The 13,836-nt window shown below is 43.8% G+C and overlaps 1 pseudogene; it reads left to right on the top strand.

Moving 5' to 3' along the window:
* Positions 1-233: 233 nt before the first annotated feature.
* LOC105492247 (actin, cytoplasmic 2-like) lies at positions 234-3,095 on the top strand (annotated as a pseudogene).
* Positions 3,096-13,836: the final 10,741 nt, after the last annotated feature.

The following is a 13,836-nucleotide window of genomic DNA, read 5'->3' as shown; positions in this document are numbered from 1 at the left end:
CCTGACCGCAGGAGTTTGAGACCAGCCTGGACAACATCAAGAGACCATATCTCTACAAAAAGTTTAGAAATTAGCCAAGCACAGTGGTGTTTGCCTGTAGTCCCAGCTATTTAGGAGACTAAGGTGGGAAGATCACTTGAGCCCAGGAGTTCGAGACTGCAGTGAACTATGATTGCACCACTACACTCCAGCCTGGGCCATAAAGTGATACCCTGTCTGGAAAAAAAAAAAAAAGAGCTGCTCTACCAGACTCCTGTTTCTCCCCCTTCGAATTTTTATAATGTAATCTTCCTGCAACACACTCAGATCAATATTTTCTAGAACATTTAGACAGTCCCATTGTCCTATACAGTCAGGTTCAGCCCTTTACATAACATACAAGATGTGGCCACAGCCCTCTGCCATGTGCCTCCAACACCACATTTCCAGCCCTGGGAGCCTCCTTAGTCTTCCCAGAAACTCCGTGGGACTTTGCTTTCCTTAGGCCTGGAGGACTGTAGAGCTGGGCAAGCTTCCATAGCTCACGCTAGTGTTAATCATCGCCATTCTCCTAGTACACAATCTCTGATCCACTTACAGTTCCTGTGAGCTTTAGGGACTCATTGTGGGAAGAATGAGAAATACAAACCCAAAAGATGGCCAACCCCTGGGGCCTGGCCTATTGTCCTCCATTTCCTGCTGCCCCAGCAGATGCTGCACCCTGGGCCAGCCATGCGCTTTATGTGCCCTATACCTCTCTCAGAAGTTTTCATGAAGCCAGGTGTGGTGGTGCACACCTGTAGTCCCAGCTACTCATCAGGCTGAGGCAGGAGGATCACTTGAGCCCAGAAGTTGGAGGCTGTAGCAAGCTACAGTCATACCACTGCACTCCAGCCTGGGTGACAGAGCGAGACCCTGTCCCTAAAAAAAAAAAAAAGTAATTGTCCATGAGTTGTCATCAAAGGTGACATGTGAGGCCAGGCACGGTGACTCACGCCTGTAGTCCCAGCACTTTGGGAAGCCAAGGTGGGCAGATTGCTTGAGGCCAGTAGTTCAAGACCAGCCTGGACGTTGTGGCAAATCCTGTCTCTACAAAAAATACAAAAAATTATCCAGGCATTGTGGCACAAGCCTGTGGTCCCAGCTACTCCAGAGGCTGAAGTGGGAGGATCACTTGAGTCCAGGAGTTTAAGGCTGCAGAGAGCTGTGATTGCACCGCTGCGCTCCAGCCTGGGTGATGGAGTGAGACCCTGTTTCAAAAACAAAAAAATATATATATACACATGAGCTGCCCACACTAGCCTCTGAATTAGCAGTGCCTGGCACTTCGCTGAATTAATGTCCCTGGAATGTCTACTCCCTCTTTACGGTTACTGTCCTCTTCTCAGCTGACCCTACATAGAGTGACTCAGTAGTCACCAACAAGGAATGTCACTGCTGGCAAAGTCATCTGCAAGGTGATTAGACACTGGGTCTCTAGTTGCAGTTCTGCCACTAACAGGCTGTATGTACAAGGGAAGTTTTCTTTATTTACATAGACTTGGTAAGGGTTTTTGAAATATTAGAGGGCTGGGAACCATTTTGATGATTTCAGGAAAGGAAGGAAAAATCGCCTGTTGGGTGCCTCCTGAGCGGGTGTCAGAACCTGGGATAGGCACTGTTGCTGGTCGTCCCCCACTTGGTCCTCAGAACTTGCTGAGATAGGTGTGACAATTGCATAACTGCTGACAGCCAACCCAAGGAAGTCACTGCAAAGGGACCTGCTACCCACTTAATTTCACACCATTCATTCATTTATTCATTCACTTAGTAGATATTGGTTATTGAGTGCTTGCCAGGTATCAGTCCCTGCAGCAGGTGCTAGTGATAATGAGAGAACTAAGTCCCAGTCCATGACGTCGTGGCGTTTACAGTCTATCTAGCCTTGCGGCTTTATGCTGCCTTTAACAAAGGTCCTGTAGAAGAAATTATTGCTCACTGGCCACCACTAACCCACACACCGCGTCCTCCTGCTGCTCAGCCACCCGCTTCTCCACGATGGCGATGGAAGAAGAGATCATCATGCTTATCATTGACAATGGGTCTGGCAGGTGCAAAGCTGGCTTTGCTAGGGATGATGCCCCCCGAACCATGTTCCCCTCCATTGTCGGGTGCCCCGGGCACCAGATCATGATGGTGGACATGGATGGGCCAGAAGGACTCCTATGTGGGTGACGAGGCCCAGAGCAAGTGCAGCATCCTGACCCTGAAGTATCCCATCGAGCAGGGCATAGTCACCAACCGGGATGACATGGAGAAGATCTGGCCCCACACCTTCTACAATGAGCTGCGTGTGGCCCCAAGGACCACTCAGTGCTGCTGACTAAGGCCCCCCGAACCCCAAGACCAGCAGAGAGAAGACGACTTGGATCATGCTTGAGACCTTCAACACCCTGGCCATGTGTGTGGCCATCCACGCTGTGCTGTCCCTCTAGTCCTCTGGGCACACCAGTGGCATTATCACGGACTCTGAAGATGGAGTCGCCCACATGATGCCCATCTCCCCAACCAACTACCTCATGAAGATCCTCACCAAGTGTGGCTACAGCTTCACCCCCATGGCCGAGTGGGAGATAGTGCATGACATCAAGGAGAAGCTGTGCTACGTTACCCTGGACTGCAAGCAGGAGCTGGCCACCGCCGTGTTCTCCTCGTTCCTGGAGAAGAGCTATGAGCCACCTGACGGCCAGGTCGTCACCATCTGCAACGAGTGGGTCTGGTGTCCAGAGGCAGTGTTCCAGCTTTCTTTCCTGGGCATGGAAGCCGCGGCATCCATGAGACCACCTTCAGTTCCATCATGAAGTGTGACGTGGACATCCACAAATACCTGTAGGCCGAGATGGTGCTGTCCTGCGGCACCACCATGTACCTGTACATTGCAGGCAGGATGCAGGAGATCACCAGCCTGGCGCCCAGCACCATGAAGATCACATCATCGAGTACCCTGAGCGCAAGTACACGGTGTGGATCGGTGGCTCCATCCTGGCCTCCCTGTCTGCCTTCCAGCAGATGTGGATTAGCAAGCAGGAGTATGAGGAGTCGGGCCCCTCCATCATCCAGCGCAAATGCTTCTAAATGGACTGCGAGCAGATGCCTAGCATTTGCTGCATGGGTTAATTCAGAAGAATAAATTTGCTCCTGGCAAATGCATACACCCCATGCTAGCCTCATGAAACTGGAATAAGCCTTCGAAAAGAAATCTGTCCTTGAAGTTTGTATCCAATATCAGCACTGGATTGTAGAACTTGTTGCTGATTTTTACCTTGTATGCAAGTTAACTGTTCCCTTGCTATCTGTTAAGTACCCTGTACATATCTTGGATCTCAGCCCTTAGTATATGTGGCTTGGTCACTTTGTGGCTGAGGTAAGAACGTGCTTGTGGAAGACAAGTCCATGGCTCGGTGGGTCTGTGTGGCCAGCAGTCTCCCACCAGTGCGGGGTGTTAATGTGTTAGGGTTGAGTGTTCTGGGGTTTCTCTAGAGGCTGGCAAGGGCTCCTGAACCACTTGTGTCTGTCCTGCTGGTCTGTCAGGATTGGAAAGTCTAAGCCATAGGACCCAGTTTCCTTTCTTAGCTGATGTTTTCCTCCCAGAACACCATGGCTGTTACTTGCCTTGAGTTAGAAATGGTTTGCATTTATACCTGTAAATGTATTCATCCTTTTAATTTACATAAGGTTTGTGTGTGTGTGTGTGTGTGTATACAATTCTCAGTTCTTCAAGAGATGACAAAAAATTTTGGTTTCTTACAGTTATGTGAGAGCATTAGGCCCCAACAACACGTGAGTGTGTAAGGAAAAATAAAAGTGCTGGTGAAAAAAAAAAGAAAAATTATCCAAAACTTGGAAATAAGGAAAAAGGATAGCCACACATTTTTTTTTTTCTTTTCTTTATATATATTTTTAAAGTCTTTTTTGAGACAGGGTCTTGCTCTCGTGCACAGGCTGGAGTGCAGTGGTGTGGTCTCGGCTCACTGCAACCTTCACCCTTCACCTCCTGGGCTCTAGCCATCCTCCCACCTCAGCCTCCTGAGTAGCTGGGACTACAGGTGCCCACCACTGTGCCCGGTGATTTTTGTATTTTTTTTTTTTTTTTTTTTGTAGAGACGGGGTTTCACCATGTTGCCTAGACTGGTCTCAAACTCCTGAGTTCAACTGATCTGCATGCCTCAGCCTCCCAAAGTCCTGGGATTAAAGGCCTGAGCCACTGCGCCTGGCCTGCATATTTTTTCAATATTACATTGTCCCAATGTCTAACAGACCCGTGAAATGATTATTTATCTAAGGCAGTACCATCAAGCAGAATTTTCCACAAAGAGGAAAATGTTCTCTGCCTGTCCTGCCCACTAGAGTAGCTGCTAGCCAAACATGGCTATTTTGTTGTTGTTTTTTATTTTTTTATTTTCTTTTTTTTTGTAGAGATGGGGTCTCTCGCCCTGTTGCCCAAGCTGGTCTTAAACTTTTGCCCTCATGCAATCCTCCTGACTTGACCTACCAAAGTGCTGGGATTACAGGAATGAGCCACTGCACTTGGCCCACAATTAGCTACTGAACACTTGAAGTAAACTAAATTTTCAATTTGGCCTGATTGTAAACATTTTGTTGTTGCCTGCCCAATTTTCCAACAAGCCAGATGTCCACAGAACTGAAGCTTGAGAAATGTACATTTCTTCTGTGGGATGCCCCTGCTGCCTGTTGACCAACTCCTCTTCCTTGCTGCTCCTGTTATCCTCCCATGATGTGTAAACACCTAACTTTAGTCAGGGAGGAGGAATGGATTTGAGGTTTATTTCCTGTCTCTCCCACTGATGTCACCTAAAGAAAGCTTTCTTCCCTGTAATACTTGTTGTCTCAGTGATTGGCTTTCTGTGCATCAAGCAACAGGACCTAGACTGAACCCCTGGTGTTCATTAACATTATGATATAAAAAAGTAAATAAATAAAAATAAAAAAAAATAAATAAATAGCTACACATGACTAGAGGTGATGGATTTGTAAAGTGCAACTCTAAAGCAGTGCATCTGACCTGGGGGCAATTTTGCCTCCCTGTGGAACATTTGGCAGTGTCTGGAGACATTTTGGTTGTCACAACCATGGGGGTGCTACTAGCATCTAATAGGTAGAGGTAGGTACCACTGACAGTGTGGGCTGGATAATTCTCTGTTGTGGAGGTTGCCAGTCTGGGCTGAATAATTCTTTGTTGTGGAGGCTGTCCTATGCATTGTACAAGGTTTAACAGCACCCCTGGCCTCTACCCACCAGATGCCACTACCACTCCCCAATGGTGACAACCGAACATGTCTTTGGCCATTGCCAAATGTCCTCTGGGAGGCAAAATCACCTTTAGTTGAGAATCATTGCTCTAGAGAAATATATTTTTTTGTTTGACTGACCATTTACTTAGGGGCCTAGACTCTATGAAATTAGATGTGAATTTATATATGAATAAATTGCAAATGATTTTGATTGTGTCTAGTTGAGATGCAAATTATTTCTGTCCAGCAGAAAAGATAACCCCAAAGGATAGCATTTCATTGCCTTGTAGATGAGTTTCTTATCTAACCTAGAAATCCCATTTAAATACATTTTTCCACACTGACTATATAAATTTCTGTTTCTCTGTTGAACCTGTTTTACCATCCTCCCAGTTCCTTCATTAAAGAACATGTACATGCTCACCCTATGTGTATACAAAGGTCAGAATTTTAACTTGAAAACCATCCTTTGATACTGTGTATCCATAAGGAAAGAAAAGTGTTCATCAGGCACTAGGAAGTAAAAAGGTTACAAAGCAGCATAAATAACATAATCACACTTTTGGAAACACACAACACAGGGAAAAACTCATGGAAGTATAGATACCTGGACCTTTCACATTTGTAAAACAAACAAAGTATATATACCAAAATGTTTCCTGTGTTTGCCTCTGGGCAGAATTAAAGGCGAGATATATATATATATATATATTTTTAGTGGAGTTTCACTCTTGTTGTCCAGGTTGGAGTGCAGGAGTTCAGTGGTGTGATCTCAGCTCACTGCAACCTCCGCCTCCCAGGTTCAAGCGATTGTTGTGCCTCAGCCCCCCAAGTAGCTGGGACTATAGGCACGTGCCACCACAGCCGGCTAAATTTTGTATTTTTAGTAGAGACAGGGTTTCACCATGTTGGCCAGGCTGGTCTCGAACTCCTGACCTCAGGTGATCCACCTACCTTGGCCTCCCAAAGTGTTGGGATTACAGGCGTGAGCCACCACGCCCAGCCAGATATTTTTTTTAAAAAGTCTTTTTATTGCTCTGTTTGTATTTTCTGGGTTTTCTAAAATGATTGGGTAGTATTTGCATAATTTTTTAAATTATGAAATATATATATATTTTTAGACGGAGTCTCATTCTATCGCCCAGGCTGGAGTACAGTGGCACGATCTCAGCTCACTGCAAGCTCCGCTGCCTCCCGGGTTCATGCCATTCTCCTGCCTCAGCCTCCCAAGAAGCTGGGACTACAGGCGCCCACCACCACGCCCGGCTAATATTTTTGTATTTTTAGTAGAGACGGGGTTTCACCATGTTCGCCAGGATGGTCTCGATCTCCTGACCTCATGATCTGCGCGTCTCGGCCTCCCAAAGTGCTGGGATTACAGGCGTGAGCCACCGCGCCCAGCCAAAATATTTTTTAGAAGAAATACAATGTAATTCTGGCCTCCTCCACACAGTGCCCATCCTTTTCTATTTCCCACATGCCCACCTATGACCCCCCAGTGCCTGCCTTTGGCTCTCAGAAGACTCATTTGGTATCTGGACACCAGGTTAGTTGTGGCACAAGTATTTCATGTAGTACAAAGATCTTACATTTCTAGAACTTTTTTACTTTTTTTTTTTTTTTTTAGGAGACAGGGTCTCACTCTGTCACCCAGGCTGGAGTGCAGTGCTATGATCATAGCTCACTGCAGCCTTGAACTCCTGGGCTCAAGTAATCCCCTTGCTATAGGCCCATACCACCATGCTAGGACCTTTTTTTTTTTTTTTTTTTTTTGAGACAGGGTCTCACTCTGTTGACTAGGTTGGAGTGTCGTGGTGTAAACATGGCTCACTGCAGCCTTGACCTCCTGCGTTCAAGTGATCCTCCTGCTTCAGCTTCCCACGTAGCTAGGACCACAGGTGTGTGCCACCATGCCTGGCTAAGTTTTTTATTTTTGTGTAGTGACAGTCTCTCTTTATTAATCAGGCTGGTCTTGAACTCCTGGCCTGAAGCAATCTTCCTACCTCAGACTCCCAAAATGACATTTGTGGATTTCTTTTTTTTTTTTTTTTTGAGAAGGAGTCTCGCTCTGTTGCCCAAGCTGGAGTGCAGTGGGGCGGTCTAGGTTCACTGCAACCTCTGCCTCCCAGGTTCAAGTGCTTCTCCTGCTTCAGCCTCCCATGTATCTAGGACAACAGGTATGCACCACCATGCCTGGCTAAGTTTTTGATTTTTTTTTTTGTAGAGACAGGGTTTCACAATATTGACCAGGCTGATCTCGAACTCCTGACCTTGTGATCCACCCACCTCGGCCTCCCAAAGTGCTGGGATTACAGGCGGCATGAGCCACTGCGCCCGGCCGACATTTGTAGAATTCTTATAAAATTTTCCACTTAAAAAAAATTATTTTCTGCCGGGCATAGTGGCTCATGCCTATAATCCTAGCACTTTGGGAGGCTGAGGCAAGTGGGTCACTTGAAGTCAGGAGTTCCAGACCAGCCTGGCCAACATGGTGAAACCCCATCTCTACCAAAAATATATTTTTTAAAAATTAGCTGGGTATGATGGTGGGCACCTGTAATCCCAGCTACTTGGGGGCCTGAGGCAGGAGAATTGCTTGAACCTGGGAGGCAGAGGTTGCAGTGAGCCAAGGTTGCGCCATTGCACCCCAGCCTGGGCAACAAGAGTGAAACCCTGTCTCAAAAAATTAATTAATTAATACATTACATTAAAAATTATCATTTTCCAAGTGAGCTCACTTAATATTGCAGTTTCTTTTCTTTGCTCCCAGGTGGGCAGCATTTCCTTCCTATTTGTAGTTTCTTGTTTCCTTTGCTCAGCTCTCAATGAGCCCACTGTCAGTCTAGGAACTTCTAGCTCTCGGCTGAAGATCTGGTACATTCCCATCTAGTTTTTAAAAAAATTGATACATAATAATTGTACATATTTATGGGGTACATGTGATACTTTGATACATATAATACATACAATGTAATAACCAAATCTGGGTAATTAGCATATCCATTACCTCAAACATTCATCATTTCTTTGTGTTGGGAACATTTGAAATCTTCTCTTCTAGCTATTTTTTATTTGTTTTGTTTTAAATTTTGATTTTTTTATATTGACAAGCAATAATTGTATATATTCATGGGGTACATAGTGATGTTTCAATACATATAATGTATAGTGCTCAGATCATGATAATTAGCATGTTCATCATCTCAAACGTTTATTATTTCTTTGCGTTGGGATCGTTCAATATTCTCCTTCTAGCTATTTTGAAATGTATGATAAATTGTTGTTAATTACAGTTACCCTATTGTGATACTGGACACTAGAAATTGTTCTTTCTATTTGACTGTGTGTTTGCACCCATTAACCAAGCTCTCTCCACTTCCTTCCAGCCACTGGTAACCATCATTCTACTCTCCACTTCCATGAGAGCAACTTAGCTTCCACATGTGAATGAGAACATGTAATATTTGTCTTTCTGTGCCTGGCTTATCTCACTTAAAATAATGACCTCCAATTCCATACATGTTGCTGTGATAGGATTTTATTCTTGTTGTGGCTGAATAGTATTCCACTGTGTATATATACCACATTTTCTTTATCCATTCATTGGTTGATGAATACTTAGGTTCATTCTCTAACTTGGCTATTGTGAATAGTGCTGCAATAAACATGGTGGGGGCAGGTATACCTTTGATATACTGATTTCCTTTCCTTTGGATAAATACCCAGTGGTGAAATTGCTGGATTGTACAGTAGTTCTATCTTCAGTTTTTTGAGGAAACTTCATGCTGCTTTCCATAATGGCTGAACTAATTTACATTCCCACCAACAGCATGTAAGAGTTTCCTTTTCTCCACATCCTTGCCAGTATTTGATATTTATTTATTGTCTTTTTGATAATAGCCACTCTAACTGGAGTGAGATGATAGTTCATCGTGGTTTTGATTTACATTTATCTGATGATTAGTGCTGTTAAGCATTTTTTCATATACCTGTTGGCTATTTGTGTGTCTTCTTTTGAGATGTGCCTATTCATGTGTTCTTTGCCCGTCCCCCTGCTTTTTTTTTTTTTTTTTTTTTTGAGATGGAGTCTGTCACACAGGCTGGAGTGCAGTGGCATGATCTTGGCTCACTGCAACCTCCGCCTCCCAGGTTCCAGTGGTTCGCCTGCCTCAGCCTCCAGAGTAGCTGGGACTACAGGCACATACCACCATACCTGGATAATTTTTTTGTGTTTTTAATAGCAACAGGGTTTCACCATGTTGGCCACGCTGTTCTCAATCTCCTGACCTTGTGATCTGCCCACCTCGGCCTCCCAAAGTGCTGGGACTACAGGCATAAGCCACCACGCCCAGCCTTTGCCCACTTTTTTTTTTTTTTTTTTTTTTTTTTTTTTTTTTTTTTTTTTTTGTTGAGACGGAGTCTCGCTCTGTCGCCCGGGCTGGAGTGCAGTGGCCGGATCTCAGCTCACTGCAAGCTCCGCCTCCCGGGTTTACGCCATTCTCCTGCCTCAGCCTCCCGTGTAGCTGGGACTACAGGCGCCCGCCACCTCGCCCTGCTAATTTTTTGTATTTTTAGTAGAGACGGGGTTTCACCGTGTTAGCCAGGATGGTCTTGATCTCCTGACCTCGTGATCCGCCCGTCTCGGCCTCCCAAAGTGCTAGGATTACAGGCTTGAGCCACCGCGCCCGGCCGCCTTTGCCCACTTTTTAATGGGATTATTTGTTTTTTTGCTGTTGAGTTGCTTGAGTTCCTTGTATATTCTGGATATTAGTCCCTTGTTGGATGAATGGTTTGGAAATAATTTCTCACATTCTACAGGTTGTCTCTTTACTCTGTTGATTGTTTCCTTTTCTTCTTAGTTTAATATAGTCTCTTTTGTCTGTATTTGTTTTCGTTGCCTGTGCTTTTAAAGTCTTAGGTATAAAATCTTTGCCTAGACCAAAGTCCTGAAGCATTTTCACTATGCTTTTTTCTAGTAGTTTTACAGTTTCAGGTCTTGCATTTAAGCCTTTAATTCATTTTTAGTTGATTTTTGTATGTGGTGAGAGAGGGGTCTAGATTCATTCTTCTGCATAGGGATATCCAGATTTCCCAGCACCGTTTATTGAGAGTGTCCTTTCACCAATGTATTTTGTCGTCACCTTTGTCAAAAATCAGTTGATTGTGGGAGATTTCACACAGAAAAAAAAAAAAAATCAGTTGGCCATAAATATGTAGATTAATTTCTGAATTCTCTATTCTGTTCAGTTGGTCTATGTGTCTGTTTTTATGCCAATATCATGCTGTTTTGGTTATTATGGCCTCGTAGAATCTTTTGAAGTCAGGTAGATGCCTCTAAACTTTGTTCTTTGTATATTGCTTTAGCTGATTGCATTCCCATCTGGCTGTAATCATGTCAAGGCAAGCCCTGATTCCTCTAAAGGTCACTCTATTTTTGTACTTGTTTTATTTATTTTAACTGATCAATGGGCTAATATCACTTCAATTTTTAAATAAGTAACTATTAATATTAGTGATTATGTAGTTTTGTTTTTGCATTGCCTTCCATGCTACATCAAAATCAGGATTTATCAAATTTTCAAGTAACAATGGAGGTAAGAAATTTTTATTTTTATTTTTTCTTTTTAATTAATATTTTTGAGACAGGGTCTGACTCTGTGGCCCAGGCTGGAGTGTAAGGCATGATCTCAGCTCACTGAAGCTTCCACTTCCCAGACAGAAACCATCCTTCCACCTCTACCTCCTGAGTAGCTGGAACTACAGGTGTGCACCACCATGCCTGGCTAAGTTTTGCATTTTTGGTAGAGACAGGGTGTTGCCATGTTGCCCAGGCTGGTCTCGAACTCCTGGGCTCAAGTGATCCTCCCACCTTGGCCTCCCAAAGTGCTGGAATTACAGGCATGAACTACCACACCCAGCCTGGAAGTAAGGATTTTTAAAAAGTAACTGATGGAGTGACCAGGCGTGATGGCTCATACCTGTAATTCCAGCACTTTGGGAGGCCAACGTGGGTGGATCATTTGAGGTCAGGAGTTCGAGACTAGCCTGACCAACATGGTGAAACCCCGTCTTCACTAAAAATACAAAAAAATTAGCCAGGTGTGGTATTGAGTGCCTGTAATCTTAGCTACTTAGGAGGCTGAGGCAGGCGAATCACTTGATCCTAGGAGGCAGAGGTTGCAGTGAGCTGAGATGATGCCACTGCACTCCAGCCTGGGCGACAGAGTGAGACTCTATCTAAAAAAAAAAAAAAAAAAGTAACAGATGGCTTGTTTTATATATCTCAAATAAATAAATAAAATGTTTACAATTTATTATTTAGGGAATCTGTGTCAAATGTGATAAAACATGCAAAGTTAGGTAAACTCTAAAGAATCATGTCTGTTGATGCCACATTATACTTGCAAAAGAAATGGATAACATTGGCTGGGCGTGGTGGCTCACACCTGTAATCCCAGCACTTTGGGAGGCTGAGGCAGGCTGATCACAAGGTCAGGAGATGGAGACCAATCTGGCCAACATAGTGAAACCCTGCCTCTTCTAAAAATACAAAAACTTGGCTGGGTGTGGTGGTGTGCACTGGTAATCCCAGCTACTTGGGAGGCTGAGGCAGGAGAATTGCGTGATCCTGGAAGGCGGAGGTTGCAGTGAGCCGAGATCACACCACTGCATTCCAGCCCGGCGGCAGTGTGAGACTCCGTCACAAAAAAAAAAAAAAAAAAAAAAAAAAAAGAAAAAGGAATAGATAACCTCTCTATAAAACATTCAGACTTACGATTTTCATTTCACTTATTTAACCAATAGCAAAAGGGACAAAAATAAACCAATCGCTGATACAGCCTTTCAATTATTTATTTTGTACTAAGAGGTTAAACATTTTTTCAAGTAGAGAACTAATATTTAAAAAGACTTTTTGGCCAGGTATGGTGGCTCATGCCTATAATCCCAGCACTTTGGGAGGCCAAGGTGGGTGGATCATTTGAAGCCAAGAGTTTGAGAGCAGCCCGGGTAATACGGCAAGACCCTGTCTCTATGCAAAAAAAAAAAAAAAAAAAAAAGGCCAGTGTGGTGGTGCACACTTGTAGGTCCAAGTACTCAGGAGACCGAGGCAGGAGGATCACTTGAACCCAGGATTTCAAGGTTGCAGAGAGCTATGATCGTGCCACTTCCCTCCAACCTGGGCAACAGAAATTCCATCTCTAAAAAATAAAAATACAAAAGTAAAAGTTTTTTTTTTTTTTAAACAAAGCCGATAGTGAGCATTGCTTGAGCCAGATCAATTTTGTGTTGTAGAATATTTACATCTTTACCTTTGAAATCTATTGCCTGCTTTGTTGACTGTTTAGCCAAGATAAACACTAAAAAACAAACAAACAAACAAAAACAAAAACCACCTAGGTTTCAACACCAACAAGTCACATCTACTTGGTACCAATTTTTTTTTTTTTTTTTGAGACAGGGTCTCCCTCTGTCACCCAGGCTAGGAGTGCAGCTGCATGATCTTGGCTCACTGCAACCTTTGTCTCCTCAGCTCAAGCGATTGTCTTGCTTCAGACTCCTGAGTAGCTGGAACTATAGGTGTGTGCCACCATGCCTGGCTAATGACCTCCATGTTTAATGTTAAATGATCAGTCTCTAGGGAATATGGAATCAAAGGCATGGAGACAGAATCCATACTTTGTTTGGGGAAAAGGGGAATAATCTTTGTTCCAACATAAGATTATGTTGAGACATTTAGTCTCATCTACAATCCAGTCCTAACTATACCAAAATAAAGTCTCAACCAACTCTGATTGGTTTTTCTCCTTTAGGAATTACATAGTATACAGTGATTAGACAGTGAAGAAAAATAAAGAAAAATAATTGAAAATATATGAAGAAACAGAAACATGAGATTTCTCACAAGGCCCTGGATAAGAAAAAAATTACCAAAAGACCTTTTAAAAATAATCACTATTTGTGAGCTTATTAATACACAGAGATCATCTTTTTTTTTTTTTTTTTTTTGAGGCAGAGTCTTGCTCTGTTGCCCAGGCTGGAGTGCAGTGGTGCATCTCGGCTCACTGCAACCTCCACCTCCTGGGTTCAAGCGATTCTCCTTCCTCAGCTTCCCAAGTAGCTGGGACTACAGGCATGTGCCACCATGCCCGGCAAATTTTTGTATTTTTAGTAGAGATGGTGTTTTGCCATGTTGCCCAGGCTGGTCTTTAACTCCTGACCTCAAGTGATCCGCCCACTTCGGCCTCTCAAAGTGCTGGGACTACAGGCCCAGCCCATCACTTTGTTTAAACAAAGTCATAGGTCAGGTGCATGCCACTGTACTCCAGCCTGGATGACAGAACGAGACACTGTCTCAAAACCCCACCACCCCAAAACTAATTCATGCTAACTTACCAAGAAAATAGTAAACAAACCAACATTTTAAACATTTTTACTAATTGTCATTTCTTGTGCTAGTGTTTCTCTCTCAAAAATATGCAAAAATACCACTACAGGACTATCCACCTGTCTTCACCTCTTGCAGTCTTGGGACCAGGAAAGAACCTGGTCCATTAATCTTCACCGT

The sequence above is a fragment of the Macaca nemestrina genome, chromosome 18 (genome assembly GCF_043159975.1).
Source record: "Macaca nemestrina isolate mMacNem1 chromosome 18, mMacNem.hap1, whole genome shotgun sequence".
Taxonomy (NCBI): Eukaryota; Metazoa; Chordata; class Mammalia; order Primates; family Cercopithecidae; genus Macaca; species Macaca nemestrina.
This window is presented reverse-complemented; position numbering and strand designations above follow the sequence as displayed.